The 14,546-nt window shown below is 35.5% G+C and overlaps 1 protein-coding gene across 43 annotated transcripts in view; it reads left to right on the top strand.

Annotated features, from left to right (window-relative positions):
• ZBTB20 (zinc finger and BTB domain containing 20) overlaps positions 1-14,546 on the top strand; it is an 830,234-nt gene that overhangs the window by 397,518 nt on the left and 418,170 nt on the right. For 2 of the 43 annotated variants that reach the window (XM_063602525.1, XM_063602533.1), the window contains one exon: positions 7,920-8,072. The exons of 40 other annotated variants lie outside the window; for them this stretch is intronic. The gene's annotated coding sequence lies outside the window, so the exon portion shown is untranslated. Of the gene's footprint in view, positions 1-4,283; positions 8,073-14,546 lie in introns of those variants that run through there. One more of the 43 variants, XM_034957131.4, reaches the window with a different exon arrangement.

The following is a 14,546-nucleotide window of genomic DNA, read 5'->3' as shown; positions in this document are numbered from 1 at the left end:
TTTTGTAGCATGGATACCAGACCTACTCACAGAGCAACAGTCCTGGCTGAATATATTTTATCTGGGTTTTACTGCATGTGGTGATTTGGCTGCCATTTATTGAGTGACCTCTCTGTGCCAAGCATTTTACATTTAATTCTTAAAACAATTTTGTGAGATGGGTACCATTATCTTCATTTAATAGGTAAGAAAATCTTGACCTAGAGAGGCTAAATGACTTGTTAAAACGTGGAAATGGGATACAAACCAAAGTTTCTAAGACTAACGTTCATCCTTTCTCCATTTCCACATGCTTGTGCCTGGTTATATATTTACATTATTGGTAATGGGAAAGAAGTTTATAGTATAATTCACTTGGAGGCATGGCCAATTTATTCCTTCCTTCCTTCCTTCCTTTTCTTTCTTTCTTTCTTTGATGGAGTCACGGACTGTCGCCTGGGTTGGAGTGCGGTGGTGCGATCTCGGCTCACTGCAAGCTCCGCCTCCTGGGTTCAAGTGATTCTCTTGCCTCTGCCTCCCAAGTAGCCGGGATTACAGGTATCCACTGCCACACCCAGCTACTTTTTTGTATTTTTAGTAGCGACGGGGTTTCACTATGTTGGCCAGGCTGGTCTCAAATTCCTGACCTTGTGATCCGCCCACCTTGGCCTCCCAAAGTTCATGGATTACAGGCTTGAGCCACCGCACCCAGCTGCCAATTTCTTTAAAACAAAGTGATGGTGAGATTTTGCTATGTTGTCATGTTATAGAGCTATGAATCCAAGGCTATAGATTGACTAGATCTCCAGTAGCAAAAGGTACATAAGTATAGGCAACATCCTTTGATTTTCCCTTTGGTTTTGGAGGACATGTTATTGTCAGTTTTGAAGAAACTACAACTTAATATGTGTGGCTTATGTACTAGGCATTCCTGACTTCTCATCGAGTGCCTCCTGTGACTTGTCCTACCTTTTCCTCCAAAACTAAAATCTAATTATTCTTAACAAACATATCCTGTAGGCCTTTTTCCCACCAAGTTTTCTGAAGAATTGTTTTTATTATAATTATTTAGTGCTTTATTAAAGTGGGCAATTAAAGCATTTTAAATGCCTCCATCATCAATCTATATGTTTATCTTATGAGGCATTAACACCACTTTACTTTTATACAGCACTTTGCAGTTTACAGCTTGAAACATGTATACCCCAAAAATAGCACATTGCCTTTTCATCAGAATAGGGATATCTAATTTAACAATAGTCGCCACATACAGTGAAGCAGTGAGAAGACTGGCCTTCAAACCAGTAATCTTCATTTTCTACAGAAGTGCCCAAGCCTGGCTTTCCTCTTTGCCTTTATGCAGTTGGACCATTGAGTTCACCAGATTGCACCCCAAACTCCATTATTTTGCTTTGAGCAAGGACTGAGAGTTAGTGTAGACTAGTTAGTAACTTTGCCACAACAGGTTTACTTTTACTTTATTTGTGTCAGAACCTCTAAAAGGATCTCGTGAAAATTTCCTGGAATTTAGAGTGAAATTTTAGCTAGAAAGAAAGAGAGAGAGAAAGAGGAAGCTACAACAAAACCAAAAGAAAGAAAGAGAGAGAAAGAAAGAAAAGAAAGAAAGAAAGAAAGAAAGAAAGAAAGAAAGAAAGAAAGAAGGAAAGAAAGAGAAAGAAAGAAAGAAGCTACAACAAAAACCCCAGAACCATCTTTTTTCAAATATTCCCTTGAAAAGAAAACTATAAAAAATTTATGTTAAGATTCTGGGTCTTTGAATTACTCATCATGAGCACTTTTCCTGGGCAGTATCTCCCATGTTCACCCTTCCTCTGGTCACATTGAATGTTCAATTTCCTTTTCTCACTCTGACAGTTACCAATGTTGATATGTCTTCATTATTATTTATTACTTTAAATTTAAAGCAGAGTAGTTTTTTTCTCGCTTTTTGAAAATTCAATAAGTTTTATTGTGTATGTATCAAAAGTCACTATATAACTGTGCTCTCAATCTTGTTTTTTAAACAAATGAATATTGCTGTATTTTAAAAATATGAATGTCATTTTATTTTATTTTATTGAGACAGACTCTTGCTTTGTCACCCAGGCTGGAGTGCAGTGGCTCAGTCTTTGCTTACTGCAACCTCCATCTCCTGGGTTCAAGCAATTCTCCTGCCTCAGCCTCCCGAACTGGGATTACAGGTGTGTACCACCATGCCTGGCTAATTTTTTATATTTTTAGTAGAGACAGGGTTTCACCATGTTGGCCAGGCTGGTCTCGAGCTCCTGACCTTAGGTGATCTGCCTGCCTCAGCCTCTCAAAGTGCTGGGACTACAGGCATAAGCCACTGCACCTGGCCAAAAATATGAATACATTTGGCTATTTCCACCCTTTCTGTTAATCCCAAGGATCTTCAACTTTTATTCTTCTCTTTAAGATAGTGAGTCCTGGAAATAAAAGTGAAAACGAACAGTTCTAAAAGGTTAGTATTTTAAAAATTATAGTTTGCCATTCTCAGGTTTATTCAAAATTGACTTTCTGATATAACTGTATGTTTTTACAAATATAAGCATTACCTAGGTAGTAAAACATATTCACAGAGAGTTATTATCAAAAATATAGAGAAAAATTTTACATGTATATGTCCCATTCCCTCCCCACTCCTTCCTGAGTTGTTGCCATGAGAAAATATCTTTCCAACAGTGGGGTATCATTTGCTTGGTGAATTTTAACGTCTGCATGAGATGGTGTTCATGTTTGTGAAAAATATCGAAGACTTCTGACCTCTTTCTTTTTAACTGCACATGGCTCAATCTAATAAATTTTCAATATAGATTCTGATATGGTTATAATCCCAATCATACCACATTTAAAAGCTATATTCCTGACTGTGTTTCTCTGCTAGCATGACGCCACAAAGAAAATGAAACCAACCCAAACAAAACCCTCCTTATAACAGAAAGTAAAATGAAGCTTGTAACGACTGTTTTGAAAAATGGTTTGAACAGTGAGGAACAACCAATTTTTCAAACACTGTTGTAGCCGTTTGAAGCTGTAGTGTGGATAGTGTATGCAAGAAATCAATAAAGGGAAGAGATCTCTCTCTGACACAGATGAAACCTAAAAATACTGTTAAGACCAATTCTCCCTCCATGCATCTGTTACTGCATTCCACTAAAAGGTGTTGGGAAAAAAATCAGCCAAATTCTACTAGAACGAAGCATCCAGACAAGTGACTCTTCAAATAATTAAAAAACAAACAAACAAACAAACAAACAAAAAACACTACAGTAGAAAAAGGGGAATGGGGGGAAAAAGATTAAGCACTTAACATGTTGAGTATATACCCAAAGCAGAAAACTCAGTGAGTGAAAAACTTGTCCTTCAAAAGAAGATACTTTCTATCCTTCACCAGTAACACAGAATTGGTAGTCTGATAATAGAAGCCTTTTAAGTAGGGGTGGTGGGAAGAACACTGTCTTCCCAAAGGCTTCAGTAGGTATTCAATTGCCCAGGGCAATCTGATCAGCATGTCCTTGTTTCTAGAATTGAGTAAACCAAATCAGGATGAACCGCACATGGTTTAATAGTTAACTTTTAGAACAAGGGGCAGGGAGATGCTTTTATGCCATAGGCCCAGTGTTCATTCCAATCTCATTACTAAAGTCTGTTCTGAGAGCATTTACAGCTTTCCGGAGAGTCTGAGTTTGGCTGAATCCTGAAGATGGAAATGTAGCTTAATGACCTCCTTGTCCTGGAGTCTCCCTTAATACAGGTGAATTTTTGTGATAAATCATTCTCTAGAATCCAAAGTATTGATTAATATCATCATTATTACTATTATTATTATTATTATTAGCCCTTTCTTATGTGGTTAGTTCTCTCTCCATTTTCCTATTCTAGGAATAAGTGAAAGTTTTGTGAATATGCATTTGCTCTCTCTGAGTTTCTTTGAAACAGTTTATGTCTTCTTTCAAGTTGGAAATGTGAGATATTTTGAATTATAGTTGGATGTGCAAGTCCAGTCCTGCTTTTTAGAGATCAGGAACAGAAAAGGTTCTACAAACAATCCTTTATTTGACTAAGAGGCAGAACAAAGGAAGGGAGATAATTGTATCTTTGGGTGATTCAGTCTTCGGTGCTTAGTATTGATTGACTAGTGGTCTCTTTATCCTGGCCTCTGCTTTCTCAGATTCCTAAACAGACTCTTCCCTTATGTGTAAGAGAAACTCCCTCTTAGCATCTTCTCAGTCTCTTCCAAAGGAGAGTAACCATGGACGAGGATTTAGCATATCTAATGAATGGGCACTGGATTATCAATAAGTATTAAGGGAAAATAACAACAAGAAAATTGAGGGCAGATTCATGGTAAGCATTGTTTGTGGAACTGTTGGACGGGTCTGGTGTGTAGTTGATGTTGTTGTTCTAAACTGAGCAGCAACAGTAACAACAAACAACGAAATCATACTTCCCACTCTCTTCTTCCTTTCTATTCAAAAACAACCATCACTATCACCATAGCCCAGTAGACAAAATAAAAGCATGTCTATATTTTTGGTATATTACTGTATGTCTTAATTGTAGTTTCTCTGCCACACATTAACAGAGTTATTTATCCCTGATGTTTTTCAAAGATCACCTTTGTTCATGTCTGCATAGCTGTTCTAATAGTGTTACTATTGTCTCTTCTTCATTATCTCCTTTTATTTGAGTTCTTTTTTTTCATGTATGCAAAGAGGCTCTTTTTCTAGGCTCTTTGCACACATTCACCATTGCACTAGGACAGATGGGTGTTTTTCTATATAATGCCTTTTAAAGTGAGAAGACAGCAAGAATAGATTTTGAACAATATTTTACCAGCATTATTGAAAAATTAGCTACTGTATATTCTATATACACACACAGCAGCTGCATAAAATGCAAATTCTATTCATGTCTGATCTCTTCTGCATTTATATGGTGACTATCGCTGTAGCACCTAAGCACTTTATGTTATTTCCTCTTATTATTATTTACCACCTGATCATTCCAGAGTGCTTTTTACAATCAGAGAATTTCATTAACAACCCATTCCCTCGCTCTTTGTTTTTCAGCACCCTTGCATGTAAAAGTATCAAGCATCTTGGTAGCTATATCAGATAAATTACAGTAAAAAGATAGAGGGCTTCCGACAGGAGGGCAGGGGAAAAAACACCCTAAAGCATCTCCTAAAATTTGGTTTGTGTTTTATGGTATCCAAATAATGTTACAGAAGTCTGTAATTTTAGTGAAAACCAAACCACTAGATAAGTGCTTTTATTTATCATGGTTTCCACCATTGCAATAATCGAAAGTGTGAGGTGAGGAAGAGGAATACTGTCTGCACTTCATAGATAGAGAGGACTGGGCAATTGCACTTTCTTCTCACTGTGGAAAGCTTGTGATTCTTATTGACTCTTGAGCTGCCTTTAGCCCAGAAGTATAGAAGTCAATCTGTTTTAAAATCCAAAAAGCTACTGTTATATTTTTTAAGCTAAGAGGATAGAAACATGTTTATTAAAAGGTTCATTGTGATTATAGATGAAAGTGCGTGGTTGGTACCTTAACAGTTTGATTGAATAAAAATCAAGTTCACACTGGGGTTTCCTTCTCAGCTCTACTCCTTGCTTTCTCTTTGACTCCAAGCTAATTGCATAACCTCTGGTTGACTTGTGCCTCGTCTACACATTCAAAGTGAAATTCAGAAATGAGGTTATTATCTAACTAATGTAGGCTGTAACATTATTTCTCTAAAATATCTCTGTGAGAGAATTTTGAAATTTCTGATTTCAGTAGATAGTAAAAAAACTAACAATTTTATGGACCATCTCCTTTTATCCTTAGACAACAACCCCATGGAGGTGGATACATCAGAGTCAGCTGGAGGTGGTCAGAATTATTTGCAATGTTTGTTAAGACACAGATTACTGCCCCTTCACCAAGTTTCTGATTCAGAGTCTAGGGTAGGGACTGATAATTTCACTTCTGATATGTTTCCAGATGATGCTGATGGGGACCACATTTTTGGGATCACTGCCCTAAGGATGATGTGGCTTAAGTACATATAGAAAAGGAAATCAAGGCTCAAGTCATGGCAGTAAATTTGTGTCTATACTCTGTCACTTTACTTTTGGCCTCAAGTCATTGCAGTAAAGTGGCGGAGTATAGACACAAATTTAGGCCTTCTTCCTACTACAGACATTTTCTTTTCACTTCTACTAGAGACATTTTCACTTTACTTTTATGTTTTGAATGACTGTCAGTCGTCTTGAGATCCTAAGTGAAAAAGCATTGTAAAGAGTGGTAATTGGATCTTTTCCCCTTAGATCCAGTGGCTACCCTATTGCATTTGTGAAAGGAGAGGAGGAAGCCATTCCAAATTTTAGTGATTAGCTTTGGTATGAACAGCTTTTAAGGCCAGCTTTATACTTCCCTTTGGGGATGAGAGTAATAAACATAGTCTTCTTTGTATTCATTCATCATAGCCTGTACATAGATATGAACAGGTTTCTCTTTGATGGACTTATGACCATGTTCTGCTGTGACAATGCTTTGTAAAAAAATTGTCACTTGTATATTACTTCTCCAAAAATCATAATAAAAAAAAGATGTCAAAGTGAACATGATGGGGCAAGGGAAAAACCACTGCAGACAGACTGAGGACACTTGAGTCTTGTACTACCTCACATATTGGCACAGATATACTGACCTCCATGGGAAACACCCAACAATTCTTCTTTACCCAAGCTATATGTTACAGTCACCCAGAAAGGCTTTGAAACAAACACCCACATCAGGGCCCAGGTACAAGAAATTCTGATTTAATTGTTCTGGGGTAGGGTCTGAGTATCAGTAGGTTTTAAAAGCTTGCCAGGTGCTTCTAATGTGCAATCAGGGTTAAAAAACCACTGGCCTAGTGTTTAAGGGCCTGGGTTTTGAAATCAGACAGATCTGAGTTCATATCTTGGCTCTTTCACTTAGTTACTATGCAACCTTGGACAAGTTGTTTAATCTCTGTCAGCTTTAGTTTTCTCGTATGTAAAATGAAAATAATAGCACTTGTCTTGTAGGAGATCTATGAAAATTAAATTAAATGATACATTTAAATGTTTGACATCGTACCTGGCTTGTGGTATGGATCTACTACACATCAGCTGCTGTTGCTATTATAATGCACCTCAGTTTCCTTATCTGTAAAGCAAAAGAGGGGGCACTTTAATTTATGAAATGGAGGACAAATATCTCAGGATTTCATATAGATACTTGTCTGTCACCATATCCACAGTATCCTACCCGGCTTCATTTTTGCCTTTCTTACTTCCTACACGTATTTATTATTGTTAGGTACAATCATTGACAGGCTCAACCTTTATTATGATATTTTACCAATAAATACTTCTCTGCCCTCCCCCTTCCCACCAAGATTAAAAACTTGAAATATACAACAAATCCACTTGTCATATGGGGTAATGTAGGTATGATGGGTGGTTGACCTATGGGTTTAAGAAATAAAAGGCAGAGTTTTGTAAACATGTCTAAAAACTAACATGCCCCTATTCTTGATTGCTATTTTTTTCTGCCATCACTCACTCTAAGAGTTCAGTTGTTGGTAGCTTTCATCCTAGAAAAGGAAAATTGTTCATACTCTACTTCTTAAAGATTATTGCAATTTGTTAATTCCCTTCATTTTCCCATTTTCCCTGATTTCCTTCTGTATGTCTTTTTTTCTTTTCTTTTCTTTTTTTTTTTTTTACAGTCTTGCTCTATCACCCAGGCTGGAGTGCAGTGGGGCAATCTTGGCTTGCTGCAACCTCCGCCTCCAAGGTTCAAGCAGTTCTCTGCCTCTGCCTCCAGAGTAGCTGGGATTACAGGTGCCCACCGCCATGCCCAGCTAATTTTTTTTTTTTTTTTTGTATTTTCAGTAGAGACGGGGTTTCCCCATCTTGGCCAGGCTGGTCTTGAACTCCTGACCTCATGATCCACCTGCCTCAGCCTCCCGAAATGCTGGGATTACAGGCGTGAGCCACCGCACCGGCCTCTTCTGTATGTCATAGAGAAGCCTTAGTACACAATGAGTAGGTAACAAATTTTTAAAGCAATAATGATTTCATAAGCCTATTTGCTTATCTCCACCAGTGTTTAATAGGTTATACTTTTCATATATTTTTATATCTCTGATTTTAAAAATTAGACTTTCTAAAAGTCTCCTTGTATCACTCTTAACATAGAAATTATGTTTTTGGGTGGACAGAAAGAAATTATTTGACTGTCCAATAAAAGTACAGATGGTTCCATTTTTCTTGACTCATCTCACAGCACACATTAGTCAGGTCACATGCCTATTTGGGAATTTTTGTAGTACTAGGTCACTTGCCCAGCTTTGGGGCACATAAAAGAATATTTTCCTGGCTTTTAAGTTTGTGGATCTTACACTGTGCCTGGCGTGGAGATAGGAAGGACATTTTTTTCCATTAAGCTTTTTCACTGTGTTTTGACAGGAAAAGTTGAAACAGAGTCCCTACTGAGATTTTAACATGTTCCATGGTGGTAACCATAGGAAATAGGGAAACAGGAAATTTTTGGACAGAAGGAAGCCAAGGAGTCCATCTCAGCCTGTCCTCACCTCAAAGATACCAGTTGGACTCTATAATATTATTTTTATCTCCATGTTTATCTAAAGTTTCGTATTTCTATAGTTTTCTTTCTGATAGCAGGGAAACATTGCTGCCAATTATCATGAAAAAGATTGCTCTCTAAACAGTACTCAGTTCCTTCTTCTGGACAAATCAATGGAAATATTCATTCAGATATTAATAAAGCAGAATTATGGGAGTTTTCATTTGGAAAAATGTATTTTAGTGTTTAAAGAGATTCTCAAAAGATATCATGAGAAAAACCATGTAAACTCCAGTGATAGAGAAAGGTACTTGTTTCACACAAAAATATATAAACACAGAATAATGACATTTTTTGTTCATTAAATTCAAGGTGCTTAAAGTTGCCCATATGCACACACATACATGTGTACCTTCCATTTACTCTACTTTTCCTCTACCACCCACTGTCCCAACCTTTGGGAACCAAAATACTGAAGTATAAATCAACTCTCATTTCTGAAAGATCTATAATGCCATTTAAGTGAAAGTCCTTAACCAACATATATTGGTATTTTTCCCTAAAAACTTAATTATGGACATTTTGATGCATGTGTTTGTTTGTGTGCATTTTTCGTACCCACAGGAAACATTTTTCAAAGAATCTGGTCGATGGATCTCTATTGAAAATTTACCATTCATTAGCATCATACCTATGCTAATAGTTTCTATTGTCTTTCATTATTATGAATGAGATCCTAGACACATCATTTTCCATCATTTTATTTAAATAGTGAAATACAGTTAACCAAATAGTAGTCATGGCTATTAGCAACTTTTTGATATACATTTGGCATGGCAACAGTTATATTTTATTTCTCATGTCTATATTAATACCAAACCTTAAAATGGATTATGAAAATACAAAATAAGCTGTTAAAAAAGAAAACTGCTCTTTCCAGATCAGAAACAGTACCTCACAGGACTGGAATTAACATCATTATCATTGCCATTTTAAACGTAATCACCTCAGATTACATAATCTTTTACTAACATGTTTGTAAAATTAGGCTTTTCCATAGTCCAGCTTTGAAAGATAAACACCATGTGTACATAAGCATAGGTAAAATATCTCATAGATACAGAGCTCATAAAATGGGCATATTCTCATAAAGGCAGGGAAAGGTTTGCTCAAGGAGCAAGCTGATAAGCACAGTGGTGGAATGTCAGAATGCCTAGGCTCTGTAGTTCAGCCTCTACCACTGAATGAGTTTACCCTAAAGGATTTAACTTCACTGTATATCAGTTCCTACATCTGACTCAATGTCAACTTAAACACCCCCAACATTTTAATAACAAAATAATTAAGATCTAAAATTGTTTTGAAGTGTTCAATATTATATACAGATACAGCCTTCATAATGCTCAAGCTTAAAATAGGAATTGGGATCAAATTGTTAGAAAAAGTTCTCTTGTTCCAAATGTTGGAGACTGACTAAGTGATGTCACAGCCTCAAAGTTTTGCACAGGTTGACCACAAAGGCAGAGCCACAGAGGAGGAGCTGGCTTAAGCAGGGCCCTGTGATGGTGGACTATGTTTTTTAAACTAATAGAAGAAATGGGAGACACTGAAATCTGTGAGGAAGCATGTAACAGGATCACGTTTGTTATGTCTCTTTAATTATCTAAGGTTTGACACAAAGGGTGGATTCAAAGGGCCTGACAATTGGAAGCTCTGGTATGATAGAAAGGTTTTGCCTTAAGACTGTAGTTCTCAAACTGAATTGCACCTCAAGAACTGGCTTAAAATGCAGATTCTAGGGCCATATCCCTAGAGGTTCTGATTCCACGGTAGTTCTTGGGTGAGCCTGTGCTTTTTCATTATAGCAGCACCTCTTAAAACCACCCAGGTATGGCCCATTCTCTGCTCAGCATTAGTTCTTGCCACTTCAATACGTTGGCACGATGGCCAGGCATGATGGCTCACACCTGTAATCCCAACACTTTGGGAGGCCAAGGCGGGAGGATCACCTGAGCCCAGGATCGCTGATGCCCTTGAGATCAAACTGTGAATTTTTTCTCATAACTAGTCAATAGTCTAGCATCCAGCTTATGTGGTTTCTGGTTATGGACAGTACTGAAAAGATTATTTAATGTTCTATAAAGTCCTACAGACAGAACATTTGATTTTTTCAATGGAAATTCTGTATCTTTGAAACGTTCTCTGTTTATTCCTATTACGTTTGCCTGTTTTAGTTTTTAAGAAAGAATACAAATACATCTGTTTGGTCAGAATTTTTACTTAATTGACACTATAGGATTTATCGGAGTAGGGAGTCTTTTACAAATTTTGATATTGTTTTGTCCTGTTTTTTATGCATGTGCCCAGATGTCTTCACAAAACTAAAATGAATTTTTAAAAAATGAACAGTCTATTTAATGCACTTACCACATGTTGTTATATGAGAAGTGTGACATTTGATCTAACCTCTCTAAAACCCTTGAATCTATAAGGGTAAGCGAGAAGCATCCCCATTACTAAGAAATTTTTGTCATATGAAAGAAAATCTATCTTATTTCACATATTCAATTCCCTTGTCATTTTACATTATAAATAAATAACAAACCAATTTGGCACATGCCCACCGATTAAAAATAAAAGTTGTCAGAGAGGAGAAAGACAAAAATATGAATTATTAATTATAATATTAAGCAGCACAAAAAGCCTAACATGAAATGATATCACTTAAAAAGATTTTATCAAAATAAAAATTGGGCAATGATATAGTGTTTATTGTACAATTCAATTGTTATTTTAAATGATAAATATGTTTACCATATCTAGTATATTTATATCAAATTTGATGAAAAGATATTTTAATCATAGCAAATAAAGAAGTTATTTAGAGAATAGTAGCATAAAAGGAAAGCTCAATTTTAAAGTCTCACATTAAATTTATCATATTGACCTAGTGGCTATATTCACTGTAAGATCATACTCTTGCATATTGTTATTTTTCAAATACCCATTACTAGAAAAAAAGCAAGAACACTTAATTAGCAGAAAGGGTGATGTTTTTCTTTTCATGATGATTTTAGAAGTTTATACAGTTCATAGTAAAATGGGAATGAATGTGGGATATTTTTCCTACATAGAGATTTGAAACAATATACATTTAATACTGGTTTATAAATAACTAAATGTAGGTTTCCAGCAGAGTAGAGTGATTTCACCTCAAAAAGGGAAGATGATCAGGGCTTTGATGAAAATATTTCTACCCATGTCTTCCTAAAACAGCCTTCCTAAGGAGGCTAGGCTTTTGGTAATTTAAATGTTTCATTTCTGATAAAATTTCATTTGTTTCATGAAATGTATTAAATTCCATTTGGAAACAAGAATTCTGAAAAAAATTTCCACATTTTGAATAATCTCATAGAAGTTATCCGTGTAGATTCTGAAGAAAATTCTTCATTTGCTATTCCCATGAATAGCAGTTTTGGTTCTGTTTAGTCGTATTTTCATTTTAACACTCTAGAGAGCTTCTTTGACTTGTGTTAAGCTTGCTTGTTCCATTTCAGTTGGGTTTGTTCATGCTGTGTTGATAGTTTATTCTATCAGGCATGATGTTACTTTACCATCTCAATCCCTTGGCAGTATTTTTGTTTTTAGTTTTTAACTGAATTTAATGCTCTTGAAAATAGAGAGGTGGGTCCATATCTAGAAAAAAAAGGCAAAAAGTTAGACATCTCCAGTCATCTTTACAGTAAACCAAATTTTCAAAAAAATGTTTCTCTACATTAAATATATTTCAAACAACTAAGTCTTTAGAGTTCTATTTAAATAAAAACACAAACTTTTGTGTCACAGACTACTTGGGCCCTATATATCTCAACATGGGTTCTAATATTAATTCATCTTGTCCATAGATTTGTAACTTTGGCTCTTAAAATATATTCTCTTCTAACTATTGCAATAATCACTAAGCATTTGGTAAGTGTATCTATAGTGGTATACCCAGAGATGGTGTCCCCTCAGTGCAGATTATACAATAAGGAAATCAAACTCGGTAAAGATTTTCATTTTATTTCTCATTCTTTTCTTATCTGTAGCTCCCATTTGATCAGGGAACATAACTCCTTTCAGTATTGCTGTCTTATCCAAATTTTCATCCAGAAGGGACTTGCTTGGCCTCTGTAGTCTTCAGAGGCTGTTCATAAAGCTTGGGTTTCCCTTGTAAATCATGTAAGTTTCATGGCCCTCCAGTGTTTTTTGTTTGTTTCTTTGGGGCTCACTGATTCCCACCATGTACATCCATTTCACAGCTGCTGTCATCAGCTGTTCTCCCTCTGTGTGATTTATTTTTAATAACATCCCTTTATGCCCAATTTTGATAACCATTAGTCCCAGTAAATTCTCTTATGTTTAGTCCTTACTTGAATTTTACTTTTTAAACCACTGAGTTAGAACAAGAAAACAGCATAAGCAGTGACAGAAAACCAAATGCAGAACTACCAAAATGAACGCCTACAATCCTATCTGATGAATGAGGCAGAAATGAAGAGATTGCTCAGAGAACATTCTGGAATAAAAGAAAAAGAAACCTCAATAGAACATCATTCCAGAAGGGAAGAAAATATAGTCAGTAAGTTATGAATAAAATCAAGTCATATTAAAAAAATAACCAAAAGAAAGCAACCGGCTTTTAGATATTTTTTAATTACAGTTAATATTTACTGAGAGCTTTTTATGTGCCAGGCAACATGCTAAGCAACATTCATTCATCATTTCATTTATTCATTGATTTCTTGCTAGAAATTCATGACAATAGAACCTCTACTATTTCCTTCATTTTACAGAAGTGAAAACTGAAGTTTAGTTTAACTAAATTATCCAAGGTCACACAGCCAGGAATGTGGAGCTAGAATGGAAACTCAGGTGCATCCTTTACCTTTATACTGTGATAACTTTCAAATGACAGCCTTTAAAAATAAACAAATACATAAATAACTCTGGTTTGACTACTCTACATAAACATCATGAAAGGCCTCATTCAATCAAGTCTTGACTTACACTTAAGTGTTATAAATACTTGAAATGTTACCATCATAGAGTGTAGTTCAGGTTTTGGAAAATGGATCTTTCCCCAGATTTGCTAGTTTTATTCTCTGTAGTGGTGAGAATCCTTTTTGGCTCACTCTGTTCCTAACTATAAGTAATGTTGGTTAATATTAAGAAAAAAATCTTCTGAAGTCTTTCAATATAATATATTTTGAGTGAAAAATAAATGAGTATGTATCTGTAAGTTATACAATTATTATAAACAAGATGAGCTGCTTAGATAATTAAAGAGGTTTCCATTGACTTATTTCTTGGTTATCAACTGGTTATATTTTAAACTAATATATTAAATTCTGATAATCTAGAACTTTGAGGGTGATAAATTTCATGTACTGGATAAGTTTAAGGCAACGTGACTTCTTTTGATGTATGATGGTTTCATGATAAATAAGCTATTCCTCAGTATAAAAATACTGTTCTTAAGCCTGAAGGAATAGTGGCCCATATATAAAATCTAGTTTGGGCCCAATGCATCTGCTGTATACAGTGGTCTAAGCCAGCAAGTTGATAAATTCAGAAACTGAGCAGCCTGGAGCCATATGAGATTCATACTGCCTTGAGTTGCAGGATACATATATATTATTTGATCCAGACATTTTTCATATTTCTTTTAAACAAGTAGAATCCTCTTTTCAAACTAAATCTTATTAGAAACTTAACATATGGAATAATGAGTAATATTTTATTGAGATAAACTCATTTTTAAATTCAGATTATTTATCATATTGAATATTACAAAGTCATCCAATAAGAATATAATGGCAAATATACAAAGGAATAAAAACTCAGCATTGGATTATTGTATTGGCTCAAAAATCAATGTATTTTTGTATGGG

The sequence above is a fragment of the Pan paniscus genome, chromosome 2 (assembly GCF_029289425.2).
Source record: "Pan paniscus chromosome 2, NHGRI_mPanPan1-v2.0_pri, whole genome shotgun sequence".
NCBI lineage: Eukaryota > Metazoa > Chordata > Mammalia > Primates > Hominidae > Pan > Pan paniscus.
The sequence above is the reverse complement of the archived record's forward strand: the minus strand, read 5'-3'. Positions and strand labels throughout refer to the sequence as shown.